This window comes from Helianthus annuus, chromosome 10 (assembly GCF_002127325.2).
Source record: "Helianthus annuus cultivar XRQ/B chromosome 10, HanXRQr2.0-SUNRISE, whole genome shotgun sequence".
Classification (NCBI taxonomy): Eukaryota; Viridiplantae; Streptophyta; class Magnoliopsida; order Asterales; family Asteraceae; genus Helianthus; species Helianthus annuus.
This window is the reverse complement of record NC_035442.2, coordinates 166,720,584-166,735,103: the sequence shown is the minus strand read 5'-3', so window position 1 is coordinate 166,735,103 and position 14,520 is coordinate 166,720,584.

Sequence of the window (14,520 nt, the reverse complement as noted above, 5' to 3'; positions counted from 1 at the left end):
GTTAAGCCAATTCAACGTTGTGATATGATGCTGTTTATGACTTGTTGAGATACCCTAGGGAGTGTGCCCATATGTATCCGGGAAGTGTGTCCCTTAATAACCTGGAAGTGTGTCCAGTCCCCAATGCCCCTAACCAAGCATTAGTAATGATGCCCAGATAATTAGTTCGCGCCCGTCCTTACGGCCCGGTGCAAGGTATCAAACCTAATAGCGCTATCAACTAATTACCCCATTGCCCTGCAGGCAATCCGATAATGATTGATTCCATGTTCAATAACCAAAACCCAATTCAAATGTTTACCCAAGATTCCCTTCCAAATGTTTACTAGTTGTCCCAAACCACCGGGACGCATGGTTGAGAAATGCAGTGAACTCACCTGGGTTTGCTCGGTAAGATTAACTACTCGCTCACACTTAATCAGTCAAGTCCTAAGTATTCACATGTATTTGATCAGTTGATATTCACGAAGTTGGCACGTATGTGTAATCACAACGGACAATGCATCGATAATCACCAAGTAGCACATTGTACACATTCGAGTTCATATAAGTCATGCGTATCACTTAACTGTGGTCAATCAATCCAGTTAATTCCTAACAGAGTTAAGTCAGATTACTGTGCAAGTATTCGAATTGGCGAAACACACTTTGGCGAATCACATCTTTGGCGAAACACAACCTGTTTCGTCAATCCTGCCTTTGGCGAAACAGAGTTCTGTTTCGTCGATCACCCTTGGCGAAACACATTATGTTTCGCCGAAAGTTCTGTTTCGTCAAACCAGTCACGTTCGTCAAACATCAGTTACGTCAATTATCAGTTACGTTTTATAGAAACCCTAATCATACAACTACAGCCGTTACATATCATCATCAAACAGAAACGTTCAATCATCATCTAACCAACACATGATTCGTTAGCTATCTAAACGTAGATAGGTTCATGATAGTAACACGTATTCGATCAATATTCAACTGACGAGATTAACAAACATCAACTTGATATGAACATCACTAAATCCAGTTCCATCAAAACATATTCATATCAATCCGACTCGTTTGGTAGTATTCTAAATTAACATCATAATTCGCACAACGTTACGTAATCGATTAATCATACAAATCAACATTGTCCTACATATGTATTCACATCCGATCAGAAATCAAGTATGCACAATATGTATAAAGAAATCAACGAATCAAGAAGCCGATTAAACAAACACGCACTAACCGGTTCGAGATGAATAAGTAAGGATTCGAGAGGAAAGGATGATGGTGAAAGATGGTTGTCGCCGTTGCACAGTAGAGCAAGTTCTTAGGGTTTCTATCTTTTTGCCAAAGATATGAAACGGGAGTCTGTTTACGTTAATATACACAATTTACCGAACTGGGCCTTGGCGAAACTGGGCTCGGCGAGACACATCCGTTTCGTCGAGTAGGTTGACGAAACAAACTTTTGTTTCGTCTGGTTGTTCTTGGCGAATCAACTTTTGTTTCGTCGAAGAGTGTTTGGCAAAACACACTTGTGTTTCGTCGGGTTGTTCAAGTGTTAACAGTTTAAGTTTAAGTTATCAACAGATTTCCAGTTATACAATTAAACACATAATCATGCAACACACTACGTTTCATCATATCACAATATGTACATTACAAGTCAACAAATCAAACAACTAAACAGTCCAAGTCAACGTGCATTCAATGCGAAAGTGAAGGTCGAAAACTCGAGTTGTTACATCATCCCCAACTTGAAAGAAATTTCGTCCCGAAATTTGATAAGCCATCCGCAACACGATGCGATGCTAATTAGGATGACTGTGCATTTTCCGCGGGTGTCACATCATCCCCAACTTGAATGGGAATTTCGTCCCGAAATTCACTAGTCACATGAGATCTAGAACTGCCAGGCTTGGTCTTGTCTTTGGGAAATAAATGTGGATACTTAAGTTTCATTTGGTCCTCGCGTTCCCACTTGAACTCCGGACCACGTCTCGAGTTCCAACGAACTCTCACAATGGGTATACGGCTGTGTTTACGAACTTTAACTTCCCGATCCATAATCTCAATTAGTTCTTCGACAACCTGCAACTTGTCGTCTATCTTCAGTTCTTGAATTGGTACAACTAGTGTTTCGTTAGCCAAACACTTCTTTAACTGCGATACGTGAAACACATCATGGACATTGCCCAACTCAGCAGGTAATTCCAACCTGTAGGCCACCTTTCCAATTCGTTCCAGAATTTTGAATGGTCCTACATAACGAGGGTTTAGTTTACCGCGTTTCCCAAAACGCACCACACCCTTCCAGGGTGAGACCTTTAACATGACGCGATCATTAACTTTGAATTCCAACGGTTTACTACGCTTGTCAGCGTAGCTTTTCTGGCGGTCGCGAGCTGCGGCCATACGGTTTCGGATCTGCACAATGTTTTCTGATGTCTCCAGTACTAGTTCAGGGCCTGTGATCTGACTATCACCCACCTCAAGCCAACAGAGAGGTGAACGGCATTTCCGTTCGTACAGCGCTTCAAACGGAGCTGCCTGTATACTAGTGTGGTAGTTGTTGTTGTAGGAGAATTCTATCAACGGTAAGTGTTTCTCCACCCTTTCCCGAAATCAATTACACATGCCCGCAGCATGTCTTCAAGTGTTTGGATGGTGCGCTCACTTTGACCATCCGTCTGCGGGTGATAAGCGGTACACATGTCGAGCCGTGAACCGAACGACTTATGCATTGATTGCCAAAGGTCAGAAGTGAAACGTGGATCTCGATCTGAGATGATAGAAGTTGGTACCCCATGTCTAGAGACGACTTCTTTAAGATAAACCGCTGCTAGTTGCGAAAACTTTTCTGTCTCTTTGATTGCTAAGAAATGTGCTGACTTCGTGAGGCGATCAACAATCACCCAAATGGTATCGTTTCCAGCCTGAGTTCTTGGTAGTCCTGTCACGAAATCCATGGCGATCTGTTCCCACTTCCATGTGGGTATCTCTGGTTGCTACAGTAGACCCGAGGGCTTTTGATGTTCGGCTTTGACTTTAGCACAAGTCAAACATTTGCTGACGTAGGTGGCTATGTGAGCTTTCATGCTAGGCCACCAGTATGTAGTTTTCAAGTCGTGGTACATCTTATCTGATCCAGGATGTACGGAGTAACGTGACTTATGTGCCTCCTCCATTACAAGTTCTCGTAAGTTGCCATAGAGTGGGACCCAAATGCGTCCGGTTACGTAGTAAGCACCGTCTCCCTTTCGTTCTAGTCGTTGCCTTGAGCCGCGTAAAGCTTCAGCTCGAACGTTCTCTGGTTTCAACGCTTCTAACTGAGCGTCTCGTATCTGGGAAGGAAGATTGGACTGGATCGTGAGTTGCAAGGCTCGTACACGCCTAGGTGTACTATTCTTTCTGCTGAGGGCGTCAGCTACGACGTTCGCCTTGCCCGGATGATATTTGATGGCACATTCATAATCGTTCAATAGTTCAACCCATCGTCGTTGCCGCATATTCAATTCTTTTTGGTCGAAGATATGCTGAAGACTCCTATGGTCGGTGTAGATGGTGCATTTGGTACCATACAGATAGTGCCTCCAGATCTTCAACGCAAATACCACCGCTCCTAACTCCAAGTCGTGTGTCGTGTAGTTTTTCTCGTGAATCTTCAACTGTCACGAGGCATAGGCTAACACCTTCTCGCATTGCATTAACACGCATCCGAGACCCTGAATCGATGCATCACAATAGACCACAAAATCTTCGGTACCCTCTGGTAAAGACAAAATTGGTGCACTGCAAAGTTTCTGTTTTAGTACTTGGAAAGCCTCTTCCTGCTTCGTCCCCCAAGAGTATGTCGTGTTCTTCTGTGTCAGCGAGGTGAGGGGTTGCGCGATCTTTGAAAAATCTTTAATGAATCTCCGATAATATCCTGCGAGACCAAGAAATTGTCGCACCTCAGAGGGAGTCTTTGGCGCCGCCCAATTCTTAACCGCATCTACTTTTGCAGGATCCACATGTATCCCTTTTTCATTAACAACGTGGCCAAGGAAATGTACTTCTCGAATCCAAAAAATCGCACTTAGAAAACTTCGCATACAGCTGTTCCCTTCTCAAAAGTTCCAAGATGAGACGTAGGTGACGCTCGTGATCCTCCCTGTTCTTTGAATAAACCAAGATGTCGTCAATAAACACTATAACAAACTCGTACCGAGATATGGCTTACATACGCGGTTCATGAGATCCATGAATTTCCGCTTGGTGCTTAGACAGCCAATCCATGCCTACCACTATATCGAAACTACCGAGCGTAACGGGAAGGAGATCAATATCAAACACTTGACCCACGAGATCTAGTTTGCACCCGAAGAGGGCATTCGAGGCTTCTATCGTTTTACCATCTGCTAGTTCTACTATTTGTTTAACTTCTAAGGGTGTTGGGGTTATCCCCAATCGTCGACTAAATTCTAGGGACACATAACTCCAATCGGCACCAGAATCAAATAACACAGAAGCAATATGATTGTTTACAGGAAACGTACCGGTGACAACATTGCCGTCATTCCTAGCATCCCCCGCCCCAAGCTGAAACACTCTGCCCCGAGCACCATTACCCCCATTATTGCCATTGTTGTTGTTATTGTTCCCAGCATTGTTATTATTCGGGCGGTTGTTGTCGTTAGCGTTCTGGTTTAGTTGAGGGCAATCCCGCTTAAAGTGACCCTCGTCACCACACTGATAGCACCCCTTCCTGAAGCCCTGATTCTGCTGGGGTGGTTGTCCCTGCTGTCTTTGGTTCTGCTGGTTCTGTTGCTGCTGGTGTTTGGGCTATGGGGCCCTACAATCCCTGGCCTCATGGCCCGCCTTACCACACCTGTTACATATCCGACCACACGGCCCGAAATGATGATAGCCACACTTGTTACACCGTGGCTTCTTCCCCGCATACTGACCCTGACTTTGGCTACCCCCTTGGCCTTGATTGACAGAAGACGACTGGCTGATGCTGCGGTTGTTGTTATTATCTGGTCTTTTCTGTGTCTGACTCGCGCTAGAGGCTTTATCATAGTCACTCCACTTCCTTTTGTTATCATTAGCGGACACAGTGGCAGTGGGTGCAGCAGCAATAGTGGTTGAAACACGCGGTGGTAACGAGTTACTCTCTACCTCTTGATCCACAATCTTGTGGGTTAAACGAACAATCTATGTCAAATCATTGAGATGGGCTGTAGTGACCAAACTCTTCACACGCGGAGGCAGCCCCTTGATGAATAACTCAATCCTCCGAGACATAGGCCGGGACAAGTTCGGGCACATGTCGGCCAATTCATACGATCGCTTCACATACGCTTCGACTTCAGATCCAACCATCTTCAAGTCATAGTACTCGTTTTCCAACTTCTGGACCTCATCCCGAGGACAATACTCCTCTCTGATCAGTTCTTTAAAGTCATCCCAAGTTGTGGCATTCGCTGCCTCGATGCCCAACAACTGCACCTGGGCATTCCACCACGTTAGGGCACCATCCGCCAAGGTACCCGCAGCATATTTCACCCTGTCCCCAGCGGGACAGTTACAAATAGCAAACACGGACTCTGCTTTCTCGAACCATCTCAAGAGTCCCACAGCCCCTTCAGTCCCGGTGAAGGTCTGTGGCTTACAGTCCATGAACATTTTGAACGTACACGCAGGCTGGTTGGGTTGAGGCTGCACTTGCTGACCTAAATGACGAAAAGAAACACATTATAGGAGTGAAAAGACGTGTACGCGATATAAGAGTAAAGAGTACTTGGTAGATTCCATACCAGCTTGATAGGTTGCTAAAGCCTCAGCCACACGGGTGTTGATTAGGTCAGTCAACTCAGCCTGAGTCATGTTGATGTTGCCACGTCCGTGTCCTCGTCCACTCATGATTCTATATATAGAGATGAACCAATTCAGGAAATCGAAATGAGATGGAAATCAAGTATTATGTTGATATCTACGTACTACCAAGTTCGCACATAATAAGGCAGAACCCTTCTCACGCTCGATAAGCCTCACTGGGACTTGCATGCACCCCACGTTATTATTAAGTGTGCACCCATAATAATAAGGCAATTTGCATGCTTATCTCAATGCCTCTTAGCTTGCGCTCGAAGTTTCCCCCGTTCACACAACACAACGAATGGTATCACAGGTTTACTATTCACATAAGTCGAAGAGTAGTGTCACACTATTAAGTCACCATAGTATCAAGTGTATCGTTTCATGCAAGTTATGAGTGTGTGACTACTAAGGAAGTAATGCATAAACTAAACAGAAGACGAACCTTGCGATCTGGAGCTGAGTGTCATGATCGATTCTTCGAAGGTATTCGGTTATAGTCTGGTTTTATAAAACGTTTTAAAACCTAGTTCGCTATAACCAGTGGCTCTGATACCAAACTGTAACACCCCTAAAATACCACTTGCGGGAACTCCGCGAGGCGTGTTACGCATCGGAGTCTGAGCCACCAATCACATTGAACCAATGATAAAAACTTAAATAAAACATGTTATTAATTACCAATAGAAAATGTCAAACATAATATTAATTCCCAAGGGTTGTATAGCGGAAGCATGTAGTAAATCATTTAACAATTGTTTCATAATAATGCTCAAAACCAATGTATCACATATAAGTTAATCCAAGAGCCTCGATCCATGACCACTCCAGCACTCCCAGATAGCAAGTCCACGTCACGAATTCTAACGACCTGCAAGCATGCAGACAAGTGTGTCAGACGAAGCTGGTGAGTTCAAGGTTTTATTAACGTATTTTGTTACCAGATGTATGTTAAGCCAATTCAACGTTGTGATATGATGCTGTTTATGACTTGTTGAGATACCCTAGGGAGTGTGCCCATATGTATCCGGGAAGTGTGTCCCTTAATAACCTGGAAGTGTGTCCAGTCCCCAATACCCCTAACCAAGCATTGGTAATGATGCCCAGATAATTAGTTCGTGCCCGTCCTTACGGCCCGGTGCGAGGTATCAAACCTAATAGCGCTATCAACTAATTACCCCATTGCCCTGCAGGCAATCCGATAATGATTGATTCCATGTTCAATAACCAAAACCCAATTCAAATGTTTACCCAAGATTCCCTTCCAAATGTTTACTAGTTGTCCCAAACCACCGGGACGCATGCTTGAGAAATGCAGTGAACTCACCTTGGTTTGCTCGGTAAGATTAACTACTCGCTCACACTTAATCAGTCAAGTCCTAAGTATTCACATGTATTTGATCAGTTGATATTCATGAAGTTGGAACGTATGTGTAATCACAACGGATAATGCATCGATAATCACCAAGTAGCACATTGTACACATTCGAGTTCATATAAGTCATGCGTATCACTTAACTGTGGTCAATCAATCCAGTTAATTCCTAACAGAGTTAAGTCAGATTACTGTGCAAGTATTCGAATTGGCGAAACACACTTTGGCGAATCACATCTTTGGCGAAACACAACCTGTTTCGTCAATCCTGCCTTTGGCGAAACAGAGTTCTGTTTCGTCGATCACCCTTGGCGAAACACATTATGTTTCGCCGAAAGTTCTGTTTCGTCAAACCAGTCACGTTCGTCAAACATCAGTTACGTCAATTATCAGTTACGTTTTACAGAAACCCTAATCACACAACTACAGCCGTTACATATCATCATCAAACAGAAACGTTCAATCATCATCTAACCAACACATGATTCGTTAGCTATCTAAACGTAGATAGGTTCATGATAGTAACACGTATTCGATCAATATTCAACCGACGAGATTAACAAACATCAACTTGATATGAACATCACTAAATCCAGTTCCATCAAAACATATTCATATCAATCCGACTCGTTTGGTAGTATTCTAAATTAACATCATAATTCGCACAACGTTACGTAATCGATTAATCATACAAATCAACATTGTCCTACATATGTATTCACATCCGATCAGAAATCAAGTATGCACAATATGTATAAAGAAATCAACGAATCAAGAAGCCGATTAAACAAACACGCACTAACCGGTTCGAGATGAATAAGTAAGGATTCGAGAGGAAAGGATGATGGTGAAAGATGGTTGTCGCCGTTGCACAGTAGAGCAAGTTCTTAGGGTTTCTATCTTTTTGCCAAAGATATGAAACGGGAGTCTGTTTACGTTAATATACACAATTTACCGAACTGGGCCCGAACTGGGCCTTGGCGAAACTGGGCTCGGCGAGACACATCCGTTTCGTCGAGTAGGTTGACGAAACAAACTTTTGTTTCGTCTGGTTGTTCTTGGCGAATCAACTTTTGTTTCGTCGAAGAGTGTTTGGCAAAACACACTTGTGTTTCGTCGGGTTGTTCAAGTGTTAACAGTTTAAGTTTAAGTTATCAACAGATTTCCAGTTATACAATTAAACACATAATCATGCAACACACTACGTTTCATCATATCACAATATGTACATTACAAGTCAACAAATCAAACAACTAAACAGTCCAAGTCAACGTGCATTCAATGCGAAAGTGAAGGTCGAAAGAGTTCTTGACAATCAAAGGCCATGTTTGCCTAAGTCTCTTACATCACTTGGTGAAGACAAGTGTCTAGTGTAATACTTTTTATTTTTAATATTTTCGCACTTTTTATTTGGTTATGTATTGATAACTTTAGTAAATAGTTTCTTATGTTGAAGGTGATTCTTCCTAATCATTTGTCCGTGGTGTCTTGGCATTGTTTTACTGTCTATATAAAATAAAAGATTTTCATCATTCATATCTCCACGGTCTATATGGAGATATGTTGGCTACCTGGTCGGGGGTTAAGGGAATGGTTTGGTAAGAGACTTGCCTTGTTCAGTGTATAAATCCTGCAAGGATCTGGGTCAAATTTAGTAGGACCTCCTTCAATACCCACCGGTATTGGATGGCGGGGGTCCAAACTCTTTGATCCCCTCATATGTAAGCTACTATTAAAACTTTAACCCGGCTACTTAGGACTGTATCCCTGCTGACTCAGACTACTTAGCCGAGGGTAACGTCACCTTCAAAAGAGGGGCCTACCACATTACGCATTAATAACTTAATTAATTATCTTTTAATAATCCAACCCTTTAGGATTGTATCCTTGTGTAACACCTCGAAATTTTGTGTCCAATCAATAAACGACACGTGTCATTTACGACAAAGGTATTGTAAACCCGGATTTAATTAAAAATGTATGGTAAGGATTTTTGAACCTGTCGACATGTTAATTTATACCTCTGAACGACTTCATTATAAATCCCAAGACCCTAGCATGATTAACAAACAACCATACCTTAATCCGGTGCTTACTAATGATAAAGGATGTCTAAGTTTACTAATTTGGATCCTATGAAAATAATGTTCAATAAACCATTTTTCATGAATTCCATCTTTGTGCAAACCAATGATACATTGTGATAGATAGATAACTATCCAAGCATGGGTTAAAGGCATTGTGCTGAAAATGCCAACCAGGAATCATGCATTACAAGTTGTCCGTTCAAATCATGAAAGGTTATTTCTTTTGCTCCTGACAAGGGCTTACGGACCGCAAGGGTCCTGCCTTACGGACCGTAAGGTGCGAAAGGTTAAAACGTTTTCTCTGTCAAAGGCTTACGGACCGCAAGAGCCCTGCCTTACGGTCCGTAAGGGGTGCCCAGCGACAGTAAGTTGGCTGTTGGCTGTTATAACGGTTAAACCGACTTACCAAGATATTTTTGGGGACATGGGCGACTCCTAACACTTCCTAGGCACTAGGATACACTTGTAAATGATCTGGATCACCCATAGACCTAGTTGTCACCATCTTGGAGGATGATGAACACTATAAAAGGCCATTCATGTTGTAACAATTGTTCACACCTTCATTCATTATTTCTGCTCATTTCTGGAACTCAAGCATTCTCTCTATGCTTCACAAGTCGTGCATAGGACTCTTGTAAGTATGCTCTACCCTTCTTAGTTTAGTTTTTGCTTAGTTTTAGCCTAAAAGTCAATCCGTCGTGATTAACGATTGACTTAACGATAAATCACAAATGGTCCAGTGGTTTGTTGAATCAAAGGTAGTTATATGTTGGTAATCATGTGGGCATTAAACCCGTAAAAGGGCACCCTCTGGTTTCCACTCTAACTAGTCCGAATGTCGAGTCAAACTTGCTTAGAAAAAGTCAACAGAATGTTATTTTGCGATTTTATGCATAATCGGTAATGTAGATGGCGTGTAACCTGTTTTAACACTCATATGACATGATAATAAGTATATTAACTAGTCTAAGCTTGTTTGATCCGACCATTTACTGTTTTGACCCGGTTCGGAACCGAAAGTCGTAAAACTTTGACTTTTGCTTTGACTTCAGTTCTGACCCGTTATGGTATGAATTAGATATGCCTTAGGACTCTCTTAGGACCAGGTTACATGATGGTATAACCCTCTGTGACCGGTTCGTTGTTTGTCCGAGTCTTTTACACATTTCCGTTAAACGCCTAAAAGTTGACCATAACGCCCTTTTTTCTGTAAAACGAGAATTTTGGACATGTGAAAGGACAATAACCTTAGTTACTGATTTCTAAGCATGTCCCTAAAATTTCACGTCAGTCCGAGGTCTAGAATAGGAGTTATGCTAAATAGCGCAATTACGGAAACTTTAGTAATTAAACGGCACAATTAGCATAAAGCCTATCTAAACCCAAATTTCGACACCAAACCTTTTACACACTTATGTAAAATAATATTTTGGGATTTTAAAAGATTTTTAATTATTTTTAACCTGCTCATAACCTGCGGTTATGGCATCGGTTCGGTAAATACCGAATATACCCTTTTCGGACATAACTTGAGTTCTACATGGTATTTTGACCCGATTCCAATTGCTACTGGTTATAAATAATAAATAAAGTATTTTAGACTTCATAAACTGTTCGGAAAACTCATATTTCCTGTAGAACTCGGAAACCTCTTTTATAATCTTTAAAATGACCAAAGTACCCCTACGGGCATTATGGAAGGTATCCTACTGATACCACAACCTATTTAGAGCATATTAACTTAGGAAACCTGCGTAGGACTCCTACGGTTCTCCGTTACGCCTTTTGCGCGCACGGTTCGGTTTATGTAACCAGTTTACATAAACTAGCCGAAACGGGTCAAACCTTATTGTTTTGACCTCAAAATCCAGAGTGTGGTTATATTACCCGTATAAAACAAGTCTTCAAACTTGTTGGGTCCAAACCACATTCCATTCCCGGTTTTCGCCTTTCACGCGATTAAACCGTAATTATCTTTTGAAACTGACCGGTCTAAGCTAAGGCTAAATTAAAGACCCGTTAGGATTCTAATAGGTTGTTTAAACCTTCGTTCCAGAATAGGAGACCAGCAAAAGAAACTTGCATTGTTTATTAAGGATATTACTTGCTCAGGTAAATACTTTTAACTTATTTTCCGTTATACGGGCTTGGGTTACGGTATTTAAAATACCGCTTGGTCGGGCAATTGACCCTAGCTCATTAGTAGTTGGGTATTATCAATGTGACCCGTTTAAAATTTGTTTTGTTGGCTTTACGCCTTTGGGAGCTTAATGACCATGTCCCGGATATCCTTGGCATCATTTTACGAAATGGCCACGACCCCGACACGCGGGTGTAGGCGTACACCCGGCAATGTGTCTATATTAATTAAAGGTATAACCGTAGGTTTTCCCGCAACGGCTTTATGCTTTGTGGCGTGTCTATTAACCTTAAACCCGGCACGACCCGGGCGACCGAACGCATAGTGAACATGTAATTCTATTACAATATTTAATCAATAAATTATCCCAAGTTATAAAGAGTTTGTGCCTTGTGCATTCAAATCAATTTTATTAAACATTTTACAAAAGTGTCGGTTGAATGTATTTACCAGTGTAAACTGACGTATTTTCCTTAAAAAGATTAAATGCAGGTTCTGTACGAAATAGGCTGGCCACTCCTTAAGCATCGTTAGAGTCTCGCAAGCTTGGGATGCCATATCTGTTGAACAATATTTATATTTTTATTTTGATCCCCTGTGGATTTGTTTCGACTATTCATAATACTTGGATATTACAATCAATGGTTGGAATATAATTTATCTTTATGCTTCCGCTATGCATTTAAATATTGTGGTTTGACTATATTGTTGCCAACTACGTCACGGTAATCCCCCACCGGGCCCACCGGTGAGACACGTGGAAATCGGGGTGTGACAGGTTGGTATCAGAGCCAACGTTGAGTGAATTAAACACTATCCTTATGTGTTTAATCTCAATGACACAATTGCACATACTTGAGTCTAGACAAGAACATAGGACAAATTCGAATTTTCATTCCAGTTTGTCTTTTATTGTTTATTGTGATTTAAAGATCTGTTAAGCAGGAATTATGCCACCAGCAATTAGAAGAGGAGGAAGAGGCAAAGGGCCGATCACTACTCATAATGATCACGAGGCCAGACCTTCGAACATGCGAGCTCCTTCTAGCACGAGGAGTGAAGAACCTCAGAGACGTAGAAGAAACCTCTTTGAGCCAGCAAGACGGTCTACCTCACACAGTTCGACACCTTCATACCGTCACTCTTTTGGACCAAATTCGGAGAACGAGCCTAGTAACCCTCAACCTTCGTTTATAGCTCTCCAGCGATCTGCTTCGCACCGTTCCTATGGCGATCCTACTCCTTTCTTCCAAGGCCAGTTCAACCCGGCCGGTTATGTCCAAGAACCAATAGGTTATAACCCTTTAGGACCTGAAGACCATTTCTCCGAAGATAATGCGGTAGATATGGATGAAGACACGGATCCCATAGAACCTGCACGAGGTACTCCCAACCATCCTATCGAAATCTCTGATGGGTCATCCTTTCATGGGACACCCTATCAAGGACCCGACAGTTATCAGGCGAGGTTTAACCAGTGTGATTGGTACTTCACACCTTCTCACCACTTCTCGCCTCATGAGCAGCAGCAGCAACAGGATCCTTCTGAGGATTCGCGTTTCGTGGCAGTTACGCCACCGCCTCCACCGCCACCAGTTCAACCAGCACCTCCTGATCCGCCAAGGCGTAGGAGATCAGGTGCGCGGATGTCTACCCGAGGAGGGGAATTCCACTTTAGCACCCCTCGCCACTCGAGTGCAAGTCACTTTCCGCCAGTGCCTGAAGAACCACAGTTAGGGGAACCTTCGGGTCACCCTGCAGAGGCGAATTCTGCACCAGTTGCACCACCTCCGCCACCATTCGGCTATGACAATCCGATACCAGCATACACCGGTTCCACCGCGTACAACCCGTTTGAGCAGCCGACTCACACGCACTACAACTATAATTATGATGCCGACCCATACGTGGTAGCGGCCAATTACAACGCCCTCCACCCTACAGACCTTATGGGGATCCTTGGGGATTAGGATACGCAGCTCATGGGTATCCAGCACCTCCTAGACCTCCGGTTCAACAACCGTCGCAATAGCCACGTTTTTCTCCACCGGAGCAAGAAGAAATCCTCCACCGTCTAAATCGAGTGGAACGAGACTTTGAGCAAGAACGTAAAAGTAATCGCGGATTCCTCAAAGGCCTAGCAAACTTACTAAAAGGGAGGAAGAAACGAGATCATTAGTCTCTTATTGTACTATAGTATTTACTATTACAATCAAGTCCCTGCGTGGACAATTGCATTTCAGTCCCTGCGTGGACTTATCTTTTAGTCCCTTTGTGGACATCTATCTATGTATTTGGTCCCTGCGTGGACTTGTTTTCTGTAAACCTCTGCGTAGGTATTTATCTATTTAAAAGTCCCATTTAGGGCAGTGTGTAATCATTATTATGATTAATGGAATGTTAAGTTATAAATTTCATTTTGTGATTAGATACATTATTATATGAAATAAATTAAAAATCATTCCTTTTAAATTAATCTGCCTATCAGTTATTAAATAAAGAATCTTAATGGTGAGACCTAGTCTGGTGTCATTATATGGCCCGGCCAAGATGGTGAGACCTAATTAAAAGATTCAGATTTCTGTTAACCTCTGTAAGCATGTTAACATTCTTGACAGATGTGATTCGTTAAAATCACACGCGTCATTCTAATAAGAATATTGCAAAGGATTCCAAAACCTAAATTAGTGATTTATAAATCATTGGGTTAAAACATCCAGTAGTGATGAAGTGCCTACGGGCCATACTTATTGTCATATAAGACAAAAGGCGGTTGTAGTCTATGACTCCCTGTCAGAAAAGGTAAAAGGACTACGGTTCAAACCTTCATGCCTTGATTCTCTGAAATCCCGGCTTATAAAATATAAAACGTCCTTGTGACTAGGCTTATGTGCCACTAACAATATTATTTGCAAATAGGATAAGTCATATTCAAATCCTAAATAAAAGTGAGTAACAAATTAACCAGATATGGTCTATGATTACCATGGTTAATGAATTGCCATAAAAGACAATTCCATAATAAACTCCTAAATAAAATTCTGTCATTTTCCTTGTAGCAGATCAAG